We start from the raw sequence: 18,025 nt of genomic DNA, 5'->3' as shown, positions 1-18,025 counted from the left end.
TTCTCTGTGTGTGTATATAAACAGATCTGTCTGGACTAACAGAGTTCTCTGTGTGTGTATATAACAGATCTGTCTGGTCTGGACTAACAGAGTTCTCTGTGTGTGTATATAAACAGATCTGTCTGGTCTGGACCAACAGAGAGTTTTCTGTGTGTGTTTAAAAAACAGATCTGTCTGGTCTGGACTAACAGAGAGTTCTCTGTGTGTGTATATAAACAGATCTGTCTGGACTAACAGAGAGTTCTCTGTGTGTGTTTAATAAACAGATCTGTCTGGTCTGGACTAACAGAGAGTTCTCTGTGTGTGTGTATATAAACAGATCTGTCTGGTCTGGACTAACAGAGAGTTCTCTGTGTGTGTTTATAAACAGATCTGTCTGGTCTGGACTAACAGAGAGTTCTCTGTGTGTGTATATAAACAGATCTGTCTGGTCTGGACTAACAGAGAGTTCTCTGTGTGTGTATATAAACAGATCTGTCTGGTCTGGACTAACAGAGAGTTCTCTGTGTGTGTATATAAACAGATCTGTCTGGTCTGGACTAACAGAGTTCTCTGTGTGTGTATATAAACAGATCTGTCTGGTCTGGACTAACAGAGTTCTCTGTGTGTGTATATAAACAGATCTGTCTGGTCTGGACTAACAGAGAGTTCTCTGTGTGTGTATATAAACAGATCTGTCTGGTCTGGACTAACAGAGTTCTCTGTGTGTGTATATAAACAGATCTGTCTGGTCTGGACTAACAGAGTTCTCTGTGTGTAGGAACCCTCCAAGCCCTCCCAGAACCTCTTTAAACCTGGGATGAAGCTAGAAGCAGTGGACAAGAAGAACCCCTACCTGATCTGCCCGGCAACCATTGGAGAGGTCAAAGGTAACAAGATCTTTTTTTAATTTAACCCACCTTTACCCCATCTCTTTGGAGGACAACTTCATAACTGTAACGCTATAATGTGTTTTATTTACTATAAAACTATTGTTCCTTTGTCCCCTATTTGTCGTCTGGTTGATGTATCTCCTGCTACGTCTTACTGTTTGTTATTGAAATCTTTATTTTTAGGTGATGAGATCTTTGTGATGTTTGACGGCTGGAGAGGGGCCTTCGACTACTGGTGCCAGTTTGACTCCAGAGACATATTCCCTGTAGGATGGTGTTCTCTGACCAGGCACAGCATCCAGCCTCCTGGCAACTTCTGTAAGTACCTCAACCTCACCACTAGAGGACAGCAGAGCCCTGCTTTCTGAGGATTTTGGCCTGTTTGTCTGTCACCACTGGGTGCTGCTGGCCCAGGGTTTCTTTCTGAAGCTGACTGAATGAGCAGAGCTGAATGAGATAAACAAACTGTTTCTTTCTGTGAGAATTTCACTGGCTGTTTTCCACTATTTCCTGTGTTATTTCCTGTATATTTGACTACAATACAAGCAGTGTGTTTACTACAATTAGTACTTTTCCACTGGTAATAATGTTCCTTAATGTGTTCTGGTGTACAGTTCAAGCACGATTGTCCTTCCACACATTGCATTTGAGTCTAGTTTGCTTGTAAAAAGATAGATATATATATATATATATATATATATATATATATATATATATATATCTATCTATCTATCTATCTATCTATCTATCTATCTATCTATCATTATTTTGTATTACATTTTTTTGTATTACATTTTTTTTTGACAGGTTAAGATCATTTTCTGATTCAAGTAAATCATTGAAAATATGTGATTGTGAGATTCATAACATCTTCCTTAATGTGTTTTCTGTTTAACACTCTACTGCACACAACCTTTTTGCCCCCATACACATGACAATATGAGATGACATGTGTGTAAACAAGCCAATGAGGTGCAGAAGTTGGTATGACGTATCAATTGGGGGCGGGACCTTCTTTCAGGAAGCAGAGCGACCTGAGGGCATGGTGTGAGTGAAGGGTACAATGCATTTCATTATTTTACATGTTTAAATAGAGACAATAAAAACATGTACTTGTGTAGGAACCTCTAAAGGAGAATATTTGATAGGTTTCAAACACTTTGTTTTTATATTTATTTAAAAAATGAAATGTTCTTTTTTTTTGCCTCAGGGCAACATTGTGCAGTCGGGCTCCTTTTCTTTTTGCCTCAGGGCAACATCATGCCCAATGAAAGACATGTAAAATGGTCTTGGACAATGTTTTGGCCATCTTGTCCACTGACATTCACCGGCAGTGGACACAGAGACATTCCATTGTAGCCTAATCTGATAGAGAGGGCCGTGAACTTTAGGACAATGACAGCTAGCTTTTCATTTTTCGAATGAAAAGAGACCTTCTTTGCACTACGTTCCCCTGAATCTGTTGTTGGTCTTAAACATTAGTTTCAAGTTCTATTCTGTCTTTTTTATTATTATTATTATTATTATTATTATTTTATTATTAATACATTATTAAAAAGCATAAAACTTACCCCCAAAAAATAGTTTGAAATATTTGTAGTAATGAACAACCAGATGGTGTAATTAATCCTTCATCAAGTCTTACAGTAGTTAATCCTTCATCAAGTCTTACAGTAGCAGCTGGCAGTACAGAGTTAATCCTTCATCAAGTCTTACAGTAGCAGCTGGCAGTACAGAGTTAATCCTTCATCAAGTCTTACAGTAGCAGCTGGCAGTAGTTAATCCTTCATCAAGTCTTACAGTAGCAGCTGGCAGTACAGAGTTAATCCTTCATCAAGTCGTACAGTAGCAGCTGGCAGTACAGAGTTAATCCTTCATCAAGTCTTACAGTAGCAGCTGGCAGTACAGAGTTAATCCTTCATCAAGTCTTACAGTAGCAGCTGGCAGTACAGAGTTAATCCTTCATCAAGTCTTACAGTAGCAGCTGGCAGTACGGGGTTAATCCTTCATCAAGTCGTACAGTAGCAGCTGGCAGTACGGAGTTAATCCTTCATCAAGTCTTACAGTAGCAGCTGGCAGTTCAGAGTTAATCCTTCATCAAGTCTTACAGTAGCAGCTGGCAGTACAGAGTTAAATCCTTCATCAAGTCTTACAGTAGCAGCTGGCAGTACGGGTTAATCCTTCATCAAGTCTTACAGTAGCAGCTGGCAGTACGGGTTAATCATCAAGTCTTACAGTAGCAGCTGGCAGTACGGGTTAATCCTTCATCAAGTCTTACAGTAGCAGCTGGCAGTACGGGGTTAATCCTTCATCAAGTCGTACAGTAGCAGCTGGCAGTTTAATCCTTCATCAAGTCTTACAGTAGCAGCTGGCAGTACAGAGTTAATCCTTCATCAAGTCTTACAGTAGTTAATCCTTCATCAAGTCTTAGCAGCTGGCAGTAGGGGTTAATCCTTCATCAAGTCTTACAGTAGCAGCTGGCAGTACAGAGTTAATCCTTCATCAAGTCTTACAGTAGCAGCTTAATCCTTCATCAAGTCTTACAGTAGCAGCTGGCAGTGGCACGGAGTTAATCCTTCATCAAGTCTTACAGTCAGCTGGCAGTCGGAGTTAATCCTTCATCAAGTCTTACAGTAGCAGCTGGCAGTACGAGGTTAATCCTTCATCAAGTCTTACAGTAGCAGCTGGCAGTACAGAGTTAATCCTTCATCAAGTCTTACAGTAGCAGCTGGCAGTACAGAGTTAATCCTTCATCAAGTCGTACAGTAGCAGCTGGCAGTACGGGGTTAATCCTTCATCAAGTCTTACAGTAGCAGCTGGCAGTACAGAGTTAATCCTTCATCAAGTCTTACAGTAGCAGCTGGCAGTGGCCGTGAGGTTAATCCTTCATCAAGTCTTACAGTAGCAGCTGGCAGTACGGAGTTAATCCTTCATCAAGTCTTACAGTAGCAGCTTAAGTTAATCCTTCATCAAGTCTTACAGTAGCAGCTGGCCGCAAGTCTTACAGTAGCAGCTGGCAGTACAGAGTTAATCCTTCATCAAGTCTTACAGTAGCAGCTGGCCGTACGAGGTTAATCCTTCATCAAGTCTTACAGTAGCAGCTGGCCGTACGAGGTTAATCCTTCATCAAGTCTTACAGTAGCAGCTGGCAGTACGGAGTTAATCCTTCATCAAGTCTTACAGTAGCAGCTGGCCGTACGAGGTTAATCCTTCATCAAGTCTTACAGTAGCAGCTGGTGTTGATTCTTAATGCTAGAATACAACATGTAGCTGTATATTTCATACCTATTTGTTCATGTCAAGCTGTGACTAATTATTGTTCCTTCTCAGCATACCACAGGGTGTGTGTTGCTTTTAATAACCCTTTGATTGGTAAACCCTCTCAGTAAGGCTGATGTTCAGTAGGCCTTTATTTCATCTATTGTACACAGACTTCCCTTGGGTTTCTTCAATTCCTCAACTTGACCCATTTGTCACAGAAATCTACCCATTTCTTAAATCATTTCTGGTTATTTTGAAGTAATTTGTTCTTAACGCCAAACAAACTAAAATAGAGAAGTAATTGACTCTTAATTCCATGACCAATGAAAGGGGTTTAACACAACGTTGACTCACCTGCCAATAATTTTAAATGTGTGTGTGAATGATTTCAGCTCAAACACACTTTCTTTCAGTGCAAGGAGAATGTTGTTTAGCCTTTTATTTAATAGAGCCTGATTACCAGCCAGGGCCTGTCATCCCTGCTACCGTGCTGCTTTTGATAGTTTTAGCATACTTTTTATTTATTTAACTAGGCAAGTCAGTTAAGAACAAATTCTTATTTACAATGACAGCCTAGGAACAGTGGGTTAACTGCCTGTTCATTTGTACCTTGTCAGCTCGGGGGGGTTTGAACTTGCAACCTTCCGGTTACTAGTCCAAAGCTCTAACCACTAGGCTACATCCAGAAGTCTTTTATATGCCACACTATCTATCACTTTACTTAGAGAGTGTAAACAACTCTCCCAGTACAGCTTCATGGTCTCCTGTGCTATAAAGCTCCACGCTGCTCTACAGCTCGACAGGGGACTTGATGTGAGGAGCAATAAGACTTCTGACAGACGCTGTATCCCAAATAGCCCACCATTCCCTATATAGTGCACTGGTCAAAATGAGTGCACTATAAATGGAATAGGGGGGCCATTTGGGATACGGTCTGTGACTGATGGTGGTAGTTATGTGTCTTTCAAACTGGCCTCAATCTGGTCCTCTTCCCCGAGCCACTGGCATGTTTACAACTGTCTTCCTGTGTTTATTGTGTGTGTGTGTGTGTGTGTGTGTGTGTGTGTGTGTGTGTGTGTGTGTGTGTGTGTGTGTGTGTGTGTGTTGTGTGTGTGTGTAGGTGTATAGTAAGACGTGAGATGGATGCATCTGTTCTCTCAGCAGAACTTTAACTGTTAGGAAACACACACTTCCTCTATCTCAGTATCAGTAACAGTCAGGGGGTTGTTTACTACCACCCTGTTCAGGCCAACAGCTCACATTTCTCTGACTGAAAGGGGGGTTGTTTACTACCACCCTGTTCAGGCCAACAGCTCACATTCTGACTGAAAGGGGGGTTGTTTACTACCACCCTGTTCAGGCCAACAGCTCACATTTCTCTGACTGAAAGGGGGGTTGTTTACTACCACCCTGTTCAGGCCAACAGCTCACATCTCTCTGACTGAAAGGGGGGTTGTTTACTACCACCCTGTTCAGGCCAACAGCTCACATTTCTCTGACTGAAAGGGGGGGGGTTGTTTACTACCACCCTGTTCAGGCCAACAGCTCACATCTCTCTGACTGAAAGGGGGGTTGTTTACTACCACCCTGTTCAGGCCAACAGCTCACATCTCTCTGACTGAAAGGGGGGTTGTTTACTACCACCCTGTTCAGGCCAACAGCTCACATCTCTGACTGAAAGGGGGGGTTGTTTACTACCACCCTGTTCAGGCCAACAGCTCACATCTCTCTGACTGAAAGGGGGGTTGTTTACTACCACCCTGTTCAGGCCAACAGCTCACATCTCTCTGACTGAAAGGGGGGGGTTGTTTACTACCACCCTGTTCAGGCCAACAGCTCACATTTCTCTGACTGAAAGGGGGGGGGTTGTTTACTACCACCCTGTTCAGGCCAACAGCTCACATCTCTCTGACTGAAAGGGGGGGGGTTGTTTACTACCACCCTGTTCAGGCCAACAGCTCACATCTCTCTGACTGAAAGGGGGGTTGTTTACTACCACCCTGTTCAGGCCAACAGCTCACATCTCTCTGACTGAAAGGGGGGTTGTTTACTACCACCCTGTTCAGGCCAACAGCTCACATCTCTCTGACTGAAAGGGGGGTTGTTTACTACCACCCTGTTCAGGCCAACAGCTCACATCTCTCTGACTGAAAGGGGGGTTGTTTACTACCACCCTGTTCAGGCCAACAGCTCACATTTCTCTGACTGAAAGGGGGGTTGTTTACTACCACCCTGTTCAGGCCAACAGCTCACATCTCTCTGACTGAAAGGGGGGGGTTGTTTACTACCACCCTGTTCAGGCCAACAGCTCACATTTCTCTGACTGAAAGGGGGGGGTTGTTTACTACCACCCTGTTCAGGCCAACAGCTCACATCTCTCTGACTGAAAGGGGAGGGGGTTGTTTACTACCACCCTGTTCAGGCCAACAGCTCACATCTCTGACTGAAAGGGGGGTTGTTTACTACCACCCTGTTCAGGCCAACAGCTCACATCTCTCTGACTGAAAGGGGGGGGTTGTTTACTACCACCCTGTTCAGGCCAACAGCTCACATCTCTCTGACTGAAAGGGGGGTTGTTTACTACCACCCTGTTCAGGCCAACAGCTCACATCTCTCTGACTGAAAGGGGGGGGGTTGTTTACTACCACCCTGTTCAGGCCAACAGCTCACATCTCTCTGACTGAAAGGGGGGGTTGTTTACTACCACCCTGTTCAGGCCAACAGCTCACATCTCTCTGACTGAAAGGGGGGTTGTTTACTACCACCCTGTTCAGGCCAACAGCTCACATCTCTCTGACTGAAAGGGGGGGGGGGTTGTTTACTACCACCCTGTTCAGGCCAACAGCTCACATTTCTCTGACTGAAAGGGGGGGGGGGGTTGTTTACTACCACCCTGTTCAGGCCAACAGCTCACATCTCTCTGACTGAAAAACGTATTTATCAGGCTTCAAATTTATATCTCTTTTGCTATGTTTTTTAAAGATGCAATATGCCGAAATCGCTCCGCAATTTCCTGGTTGCTAAAATTGTGAGTAGAGTCATTGTACCGTCTAAAGAGCTGTGAGTAGAATCATTGTACCGTCTAAAGAGCTGTGAGTAGAATCATTGTAACGTCTAAAGAGCTGTGAGTAGAATCATTGTAACATCTAAAGAGCTGTGAGTAGAATCATTGTAACGTCTAAAGAGCTGTGAGTAGAATCATTGTACCGTCTAAAGAGCTGTGAGTAGAATCATTGTAACGTCTAAAGAGCTGTGAGTAGAATCATTGTAACGTCTAAAGAGCTGTGAGTAGAATCATTGTAACGTCTAAAGAGCTGTGAGTAGAATCATTGTACCGTCTAAAGAGCTGTGAGTAGAATCATTGTACCGTCTAAAGAGACCGGGAAGCATAGAAATAGAGCGCATAGAGCAGATCTACTGCTTCTTAGACTTGCTTTCAATGAGATTGAAAGAACAAAATAAAATCATTTGTATGTGAATTTGGTTGGGTCCCCAAAAAGCGACATATTGCTGCTTTTAAAAGAGGTAATGAACATTTATAATTTTTAGTCATCTTACAAACATATATTTTTTACGTTCTGTTAAACTTTTGTTTGGTTTGATCATAATTTCTACCAAGTTGTATTACGAATCTTTTATAAGAAGTTATCAATTCAACTTGTTAATTTGATGCCGAAGTTTAGATGGAGAAAAACATGTCCTTCCCTTAGCTGCTTTTCAAGACCATGAGATCTATCCTCAGGCTGGGGCCTATTCTCCTCCATCTCCCTTCCAACCAGAGTCTGATTAGGGGATAATTGGCAGAAGATCTGCCTCAGTTATGAGCCATCGGAGGGATGTGGGGGGTAGGGAGGGTGACGGCCTCACACTTTACCCACGTCTCTGTTGTTGAACGTCCCCCTGGTTGTTGAGATGCAGTCTGGTGGACACAGTGGAGAGAACAGCCCACTGATTATATTGCATTTACATTTCAGTAGTTATCTCTGTTTTTTTGGTTTGAATTAACAGTGATTGAGTAAACAGATTAAGGGATGTACCATGTCATCCATTATGAAATGTTATTTTAGTTAAGAGAAGAAACGTGAGTCTTAAAGCAATAAGCCATTCAATGACCTGATGAAAGTGCATTCAGCCCAGTCTATTATAACCTATAACACTGCTGTCAGTTTGATCAGAGAATCATTTCTAGACTAAATCCTTCCCATACTAATGTACAATTAGGAATGTGTTCATTTCATTTTCCTCATTAGCAAAAGGCTGTTTTGGGTTTCCAAATGCAGAAGTTTTTTAAAATTATTTTAGAAATCAGCAAATAATAAATATTTAAAAACTTTTTTTTTTGTATAATTTTGATCCTGATATAATAGCTACTTTTACCTTAAACATGAACTCTGTCTATTGTAGATTTTATTTCAAAAATAAAAAACCTTTTTTTTTTGTAGTTTAGATTTGAGTCGCCAACTTTGACTTTTTCATCAAAAAATCTTTAGTTTCAAAAATGAACTTTAGTTTCATGAGGTGAAATGAACTTTAGTTTCATGAGGTTGAATTACCTTTAGTTTCATGATTTGAATTACCTTTAGTTTCATGAGGTGAAATTACCTTTAGCGTCTGTGTCATACAATTAAACATTAGTTTATCAAATTACGTTTTCGTGGTGTAAAAAATAAATAAATACTAGCAGCCAAACAGTTTACGTCTTGGTGTTCTACTGTTAGAGTAGAGAAAGACAATTACAGAAGAAAAGTGTCATTTTAGTATTGTAGTGAATAGATTTTTTTTCATTCATAAAATAATCATTTAATCCCATTGTATAAAAATGCCACACATCTTCATCAGTAAATGAGGAATAACTGTTGATTTTTCAAAACAAAACACTGTAGAACACACTTTCATTGTTATTTACCACATCAATTAAAGTAACATGATAATTCATCTTCATGAACTATGTGTTTGTAAAGAAACACTAAGGGAGGGTGCTGAAGGGAATTTATATCTGTTGTCTTTGGTTGGTTGTGTCTGTTCTACCTCACTGGCATTAGTAATGCATGATGGGAAAACAACAGCCTCTTTCATCGGACACTTTTAGAACAGACCATTTATGAATTTATTAGGGGAACCATTTCCTGTAGTTGACAGTCCTACACCCTAACCCCACCGGCAGGCTGCCAAGCAACACCCCCATTTCTGATCGTTTTATTATAACCTGAAGTAAATAACTGGCTCCGTGGTGAAACAACCATATGAGCAGCATTGAGGTCCTGTTTTCTGGGGATGAAACAGTCTTTGTTTGCCTCAGATCAGTCAGATTAGAATGAGACTTTCTGAAGCCGGAGGGTTGCTTCCCAAATGGCACCCTATTCCCTATATAGTGCACTACTTTAGACCAGGTTAAGTGGCACCCTATTCCCTATATAGTGCACTACTTTAGACCAGGTTAAATGGCACCCTATTCCCTTTATAGTGCACTACTTTAGACCAGGTTAAATGGCACCCTATTCCCTTTATAGTGCACTACTTTAGACCAGGTTAAATGGCACCCTATTCCCTATATAGTGCACTACTTTAGACCAGGTTAAATGGCACCCTATTCCCTTTATAGTGCACTACCTTAGACCAGGTTAAATGGCACCCTATTCCCTATATAGTGCACTACTTTAGACCAGGTTAAATGGCACCCTATTCCCTTTATAGTGCACTACCTTAGACCAGGTTAAATGGCACCCTATTCCCTATATAGTGCACTACTTTAGACCAGGTTAAGTGGCACCCTATTCCCTATATAGTGCACTACTTTAGACCAGGTTAAATGGCACCCTATTCCCTATATAGTGCACTACTTTAGACCAGGTTAAATGGCACCCTATTCCCTATATAGTGCACTACTTTAGACCAGGTTAAGTGGCACCCTATTCCCTATATAGTGCACTACTTTAGACCAGGTTAAATGGCACCCTATTCCCTTTATAGTGCACGACTTTAGACCAGGTTAAATGGCACCCTATTCCCTTTATAGTGCACTACTTTAGACCAGGTTAAGTGGCACCCTATTCCCTATATAGTGCATTACTTTAGACCAGGTTAAATGGCACCCTATTCCCTTTATAGTGCACTACTTTAGACCAGGTTAAGTCCCCTATTCCCTATAGTGCACTACTTTAGACCAGGTTAAATGGCACCCTATTCCCTTTATGTGCACTACTTTAGACCAGGTTAAGTGGCACCCTATTCCCTATATAGTGCATTACCTTAGACCAGGTTAAATGGCACCCTATTCCCTATATAGTGCACTACTTTAGACCAGGGCAAATGGCACCCTATTCCCTATATAGTGCACTACTTTAGACCAGGGCAAATGACACCCTACTCCCTTTATAGTGCACTACTTTAGACCAGGGCAAATGACACCCTATTCCCTTCATAGTGCACTACTTTAGACCAGGACCCCTATAAAGGGCACAGGGTGCTATTTGAGACAGACATGGTATCTAAAGCTGTGGCTGCTACTGCTCCCTGCCACTGTTTCCTGCCCCTGTCCACGCCGTCTTTCACCAGGTCCTCCAGGGACGTCTGAATAGGCTTGGGTTACGGAGAGAGGGATGAGGGATCACCCCCCCCTCTTTTTGGGTTCCAAGTCCCCTCTCTCCTCTGTCCTCCCATTCTCCTGAAGGGTTGTCTGAGCCTTCTCATGCAGCCTACAGGAGACCTCTTGTGCCCATTCCTCAATCGGGGTCCTCTCATCCATTTGAACCTTTTACACCCCACCCCCACCCCTCTCCCCAGGCACCCCGCCTCTCAACCCCCCTCACCCCCTCAGAGAGTTGGGCAGGGGCCTGGCGAGGAACGGCAGGCAGGTGACCGATGAGCACTGTCAATATAGCTCTTTGATCACATGCATAAAACCCTTCCCCCCTTACCCCTCCCTCCCACTCCTCCTCCTCTGCCTGCTTGCCTCATCCACCCCCCTCCTCTTTCCCTGCGATGCAAATCAGCCGTTCTGCTCTCTGCTGCTCTGCTCTGTTCATTCACAGGGACAGAGGGAGGGGCCACTAGTAACTAGCTCCTCCTGTTTCTAATGCCGCCTCAGTCAGGCAGGCAGCAGCATGGGGCTTTGTTGTGGACTGGAGCTGGACAGAGAAAGAGAGAACGAGGGAAGGAGAGAGAAATAGGGAGAATAGAGAGAGAGAGAGGAAGGGGGAGAGAGAGAGAGACCCTGACATTAACCAGGGGTCAAACTAGTAAAGAGGGACTGTTCTGTTGTTGTGGACGACTGCTGCTGTAACTGTTGCTGCTGCCCGGAAACGTAGCACCGTGTTGGGAGTTCCTGGTGAGTTTGCTGCCTCTGCTTTTGTCTCGGGTCTATTTTTAACTAGTGGCGGCTGTTCAGTTCCTCTTCCTCTCACGTGAGAGCCCGGCGTTAGACTTCGTCTTCGTGAGCAGTCAGTTTCCAGAAAGGAGGGAATCCACTGTTTGTGTGAATGAAGGGCTGTTGCATCTCAGTCACCCGTAGATGTAGTTCATGCAGATGATGTAGCTATTGTTTGCATGGCCCTGACTGTTTCAACCACTCTCTTTGTTTGCTCTGCTTGATTTGAATGATTGAAATGAGTGCTCATAGGGAACAGTCCTTGATATTTAGGACGACTGGTCTCTGCTCAGGGTTGGTATGTGTGTCTACCGCCTATCGTATAATGTACATATGTTAAATCAATGTATGACTGTTAAGACAACGTAATTGTGTTAGAACCATGCGAATTGCTTTATAAATGTAAATTCCAGAATATAATTGTCCATACATTTAAATACACTATTTCGCCCTTAAGAGAATTGCTTGACTCTCTTATGTTTATGGAAATATTCACCCATCTTTTTATGCAAAAACCTTTTTTCTAATTATTACATCTTTGAAGTGGAACTACTTTTCCATCCGATTAAATGTTTTTTTCAGTATAAAAAGAATTTTTCTGTTGGATGTTTGACACAGTAACATATTGTTTAAATGGGTCTACCTGGGGCTATCAGTACCACCCTACCCCCTCTCTAAACCCCAGTCCTCCCCTGGTCTACCATACTACCCCCTCTCTAAACCCCAGTCCTCCCCTGGTCTACCATACTACCTCCTCTCTAAACCCCAGTCCTCCCCTGGTCTACCATACTACCTCCTCTCTAAACCCCAGTCCTCCCCTGGTCTACCATACTACCTCCTCTCTAAACCCCAGTCCTCCCCTGGTCTACCATACTACCTCCTCTCTAAACCCCAGTCCTCCCCTGGTCTACCATACTACCTCCTCTCTAAACCCCAGTCCTCCCCTGGTCTACCACACTACCCCCTCTCTAAACCCCAGTCCTCCCCTGGTCTACCATACTACCTCCTCTCTAAACCCCAGTCCTCCCCTGGTCTACCACCCTACCCCCTCTCTAAACCCCAGTCCTCCCCTGGTCTACCATACTACCCCCTCTCTAAACCCCAGTCCTCCCCTGGTCTACCACCCTACCCCTCTCTAAACCCCAGTCCTCCCCTGGTCTACCATACTACCCCCTCTCTAAACCCCAGTCCTCCCCTGGTCTACCATACTACCTCCTCTCTAAACCCCAGTCCTCCCCTGGTCTACCATACTACCTCCTCTCTAAACCCCAGTCCTCCCCTGGTCTACCATACTACCTCCTCTCTAAACCCCAGTCCTCCCCTGGTCTACCATACTACCTCCTCTCTAAACCCTAGTCCTCCCCTGGTCTACCATACTACCTCCTCTCTAAACCCCAGTCCTCCCCTGGTCTACCATACTACCTCCTCTCCAGGGAGCTCAATCCAGAAGGATCTGTGACAGAACCAGATTCCCTCCAGACCTCCCAGAGCTCCCGGTTCAAACTGAAATATTACAGGAGGGAGAGCTGGGTAATACGACCTGAGGCGTGGCCAAACACACACACACACACACACACACACACACACACACACACACACACACACACACACACACACACACACACAGGCCCCGACCCAACCCCCAACCAGTCATCCAGGCCGCCAGGCAGGAGCCACACTTCTCAGCCCCAGTAGCAGCGCCCCTCACCACCCCGGGGCTCCAGACCTCCTGGTCACTGGGTCACTGGGTCAGCCTGAAATGACCCGTCACGATTAACTCCTTACACTCCTACTGCAGAACACAGGACAGGTTTAATGGAATGGAATGGAAGGCTCTATGTTAGAACCACTAGGGGACAGTTTAATATCAACTGAATGGAAGGCTCTATGTTAGAACCACTAGGGGACAGTTTAATATCAACTGAATGGAAGGCTCTATGTTAGAACCACTAGGGGACAGTTTAATATCAACTGAATGGAAGGCTCTATGTTAGAACCACTAGGGGACAGTTTAATATCAACTGAATGGAAGGCTCTATGTTAGAACCACTAGGGGACAGTTTAATATCAACTGAATGGAAGGCTCTATGTTAGAACCACTAGGGGACAGTTTAATATCAACTGAATGGAAGGCTCTATGTTAGAACCACTAGGGGACAGTTTAATATCAACTGAATGGAAGGCTCTATGTTAGAACCACTAGGGGACAGTTTAATATCAACTGAATGGAAGGCTCTATGTTAGAACCACTAGGGGACAGTTTAATATCAACTGAATGGAAGGCTCTATGTTAGAACCACTAGGGGAACAACTGAATGGAAGGGTTAGACACTAGGGGACAGTTTAATATCAACTGAATGGAAGGCTCTATGTTAGAACCACTAGGGGACAGTTTAATATCAACTGAATGGAAGGCTCTATGTTAGAACCACTAGGGGACAGTTTAATATCAACTGAATGGAAGGCTCTATGTTAGAACAACTAGGGGACAGTTTAATATCAACTGAATGGAAGGCTCTATGTTAGAACCACTAGGGGACAGTTTAATATCAACTGAATGGAAGGCTCTATGTTAGAACCTGACTAGGGGGGACAGTTTAATATCAACTGAATGGAAGGCTCTATGTTAGAACCACTAGGGGACAGTTTAATATCAACTGAATGGAAGGCTCTATGTTAGAACCACTAGGGGACAGTTTAATATCAACTGAATGGAAGGCTCTATGTTAGAACCACTAGGGGACAGTTTAATATCAACTGAATGGAAGGCTCTATGTTAGAACCACTAGGGGACAGTTTAATATCAACTGAATGGAAGGCTCTATGTTAGAACCACTAGGGGACAGTTTAATATCAACTGAATGGAAGGCTCTATGTTAGAACCACTAGGGGACAGTTTAATATCAACTGAATGGAAGGCTCTATGTTAGAACCACTAGGGGACAGTTTAATATCAACTGAATGGAAGGCTCTATGTTAGAACCACTAGGGGACAGTTTAATATCAACTGAATGGAAGGCTCTATGTTAGAACCACTAGGGGACAGTTTAATATCAACTGAATGGAAGGCTCTATGTTAGAACCACTAGGGGACAGTTTAATATCAACTGAATGGAAGGCTCTATGTTAGAACCACTAGGGGACAGTTTAATATCAACTGAATGGAAGGCTCTATGTTAGAACCACTAGGGGACAGTTTAATATCAACTGAATGGAAGGCTCTATGTTAGAACCACTAGGGGACAGTTTAATATCAACTGAATGGAAGGCTCTATGTTAGAACCACTAGGGGACAGTTTAATATCAACTGAATGGAAGGCTCTATGTTAGAACCACTAGGGGACAGTTTAATATCAACTGAATGGAAGGCTCTATGTTAGAACCACTAGGGGACAGTTTAATATCAACTGAATGGAAGGCTCTATGTTAGAACCACTAGGGGACAGTTTAATATCAACTGAATGGAAGGCTCTATGTTAGAACCACTAGGGGACAGTTTAATATCAACTGAATGGAAGGCTCTATGTTAGAACCACTAGGGGACAGTTTAATATCAACTGAATGGAAGGCTCTATGTTAGAACCACTAGGGGACAGTTTAATATCAACTGAATGGAAGGCTCTATGTTAGAACCACTAGGGGACAGTTTAATATCAACTGAATGGAAGGCTCTATGTTAGAACCACTAGGGGACAGTTTAATATCAACTGAATGGAAGGCTCTATGTTAGAACCACTAGGGGACAGTTTAATATCAACTGAATGGAAGGCTCTATGTTAGAACCACTAGGGGACAGTTTAATATCAACTGAATGGAAGGCTCTATGTTAGAACCACTAGGGGACAGTTTAATATCAACTGAATGGAAGGCTCTATGTTAGAACCACTAGGGGACAGTTTAATATCAACTGAATGGAAGGCTCTATGTTAGAACCACTAGGGGACAGTTTAATATCAACTGAATGGAAGGCTCTATGTTAGAACCACTAGGGGACAGTTTAATATCAACTGAATGGAAGGCTCTATGTTAGAACCACTAGGGGACAGTTTAATATCAACTGAATGGAAGGCTCTATGTTAGAACCACTAGGGGACAGTTTAATATCAACTGAATGGAAGGCTCTATGTTAGAACCACTAGGGGACAGTTTAATATCAACTGAATGGAAGGCTCTATGTTAGAACCACTAGGGGACAGTTTAATATCAACTGAATGGAAGGCTCTATGTTAGAACCACTAGGGGACAGTTTAATATCAACTGAATGGAAGGCTCTATGTTAGAACAACTAGGGGACAGTTTAATATCAACTGAATGGAAGGCTCTATGTTAGAACCACTAGGGGACAGTTTAATATCAACTGAATGGAAGGCTCTATGTTAGAACCACTAGGGGGACAGTTTAATATCAACTGAATGGAAGGCTCTATGTTAGAACCACTAGGGGACAGTTTAATATCAACTGAATGGAAGGCTCTATGTTAGAACAACTAGGGGACAGTTTAATATCAACTGAATGGAAGGCTCTATGTTAGAACCACTAGGGGACAGTTTAATATCAACTGAATGGAAGGCTCTATGTTAGAACCACTAGGGGACAGTTTAATATCAACTGAATGGAAGGCTCTATGTTAGAACAACTAGGGGACAGTTTAATATCAACTGAATGGAAGGCTCTATGTTAGAACCACTAGGGGACAGTTTAATATCAACTGAATGGAAGGCTCTATGTTAGAACAACTAGGGGACAGTTTAATATCAACTGAATGGAAGGCTCTATGTTAGAACAACTAGGGGACAGTTTAATATCAACTGAATGGAAGGCTCTATGTTAGAACCACTAGGGGACAGTTTAATATCAACTGAATGGAAGGCTCTATGTTAGAACCACTAGGGGACAGTTTAATATCAACTGAATGGAAGGCTCTATGTTAGAACCACTAGGGGACAGTTTAATATCAACTGAATGGAAGGCTCTATGTTAGAACCACTAGGGGACAGTTTAATGGAATGGAAATTAAACTTTGTCTTGACTTGGAACTAAAATATGTTTTTGTCTAATGCTCGCTAAGCTGTTGTGGAGAGGTTGAGTATTGTAGTGTATCTGTGATCGAGAGCGAATGCGTGTGTGTGTGTCCCTGTCTGTGTGTGTGGGGGGGGGTAGCCCTGCCCCTCCCCGCCCCTAGTGAGTGATCTTTCCCTCCTTGTGAAACAAAACACTCGTCTATTCTTCCCCCACTTTCCCTCATCTCTCAATGAAACCTTTTTCCAAGCTGCTTAAGCAGCCATAGCGGCATTTTGCTGAGCCATAGAGAATGCAGTAGAGCCAGCCATAGAGGCATTTTGCTGGGCCATAGAGAATGCAGTAGAGCCAGCCATAGAGGCATTTTGCTGGGCCATAGAGAATGCAGTAGAGCCAGCCATAGAGGCATTTTGCTGGCACATAGAGAATGCAGTAGAGCCAGCCATAGAGGCATTTTGCTGGCACATAGAGAATGCAGTAGAGCCAGCCATAGAGGCATTTTGCTGGGCCATAGAGAATGCAGTAGAGCCAGCCATAGAGGCATTTTGCTGGGCCATAGAGAATGCAGTAGAGCCAGCCATAGAGGCATTTTGCTGGGCCATAGAGAATGCAGTAGAGCCAGCCATAGAGGCATTTTGCTGGGCCATAGAGAATGCAGTAGAGCCAGCCATAGAGGCATTTTGCTGGCACATAGAGAATGCAGTAGAGCCAGCCATAGAGGCATTTTGCTGGGCCATAGAGAATGCAGTAGAGCCAGCCATAGAGGCATTTTGCTGGCACATAGAGAATGCAGTAGAGTCAGCCATAGAGGCATTTTGCTGGCCTTTAGAGAATGCAGTAGAGCCAGTCATAGAGGCATTTTGCTGAGCCATAGAGAATGCTGTAGAGCCAGCCATAGAGACATTTTGCTGGTCCTTAGAGAATGCTGTAGAGCCAGCCATAGAGGCATTTTGCTGGGCCATAGAGAATGCAGTAGAGCCAGCCATAGAGGCATTTTGCTGGCACATAGAGAATGCAGTAGAGCCAGTCATAGAGGCATTTTGCTGGCACATAGAGAACGCTGTAGAGCCAGCCATAGAGACATTTTGCTGGTCCTTAGAGAATGCTGTAGAGCCAGCCATAGAGGCATTTTGCTGGGCCATAGAGAATGCAGTAGAGCCAGCCATAGAGGCATTTTGCTGGCACATAGAGAATGCAGTAGAGCCAGTCATAGAGGCATTTTGCTGGGCCATAGAGAATGCAGTAGAGCCAGCCATAGAGGCATTTTGCTGGCACATAGAGAATGCAGTAGAGCCAGCCATAGAGGCATTTTGCTGGCCTTTAGAGAATGCAGTAGAGCCAGCCATAGAGGCATTTTGCTGGCACATAGAGAATGCAGTAGAGCCAGCCATAGAGGCATTTTGCTGGCCTTTAGAGAATGCAGTAGAGCCAGCCATAGAGGCATTTTGCTGGCACATAGAGAATGCAGTAGAGCCAGTCATAGAGGCATTTTGCTGGGCCATAGAGA

General features: G+C 43.6%; 1 pseudogene; it reads left to right on the top strand.

Moving 5' to 3' along the window:
* The window catches only part of LOC135530199 (polycomb protein SCMH1-like), a 53,118-nt pseudogene that overhangs the window by 15,938 nt on the left and 19,155 nt on the right, over positions 1-18,025 (top strand).

This window comes from Oncorhynchus masou, unplaced genomic scaffold (genome assembly GCF_036934945.1).
Source record: "Oncorhynchus masou masou isolate Uvic2021 unplaced genomic scaffold, UVic_Omas_1.1 unplaced_scaffold_1289, whole genome shotgun sequence".
In the NCBI taxonomy this organism is placed as follows: domain Eukaryota; kingdom Metazoa; phylum Chordata; class Actinopteri; order Salmoniformes; family Salmonidae; genus Oncorhynchus; species Oncorhynchus masou.
This window is presented reverse-complemented; position numbering and strand designations above follow the sequence as displayed.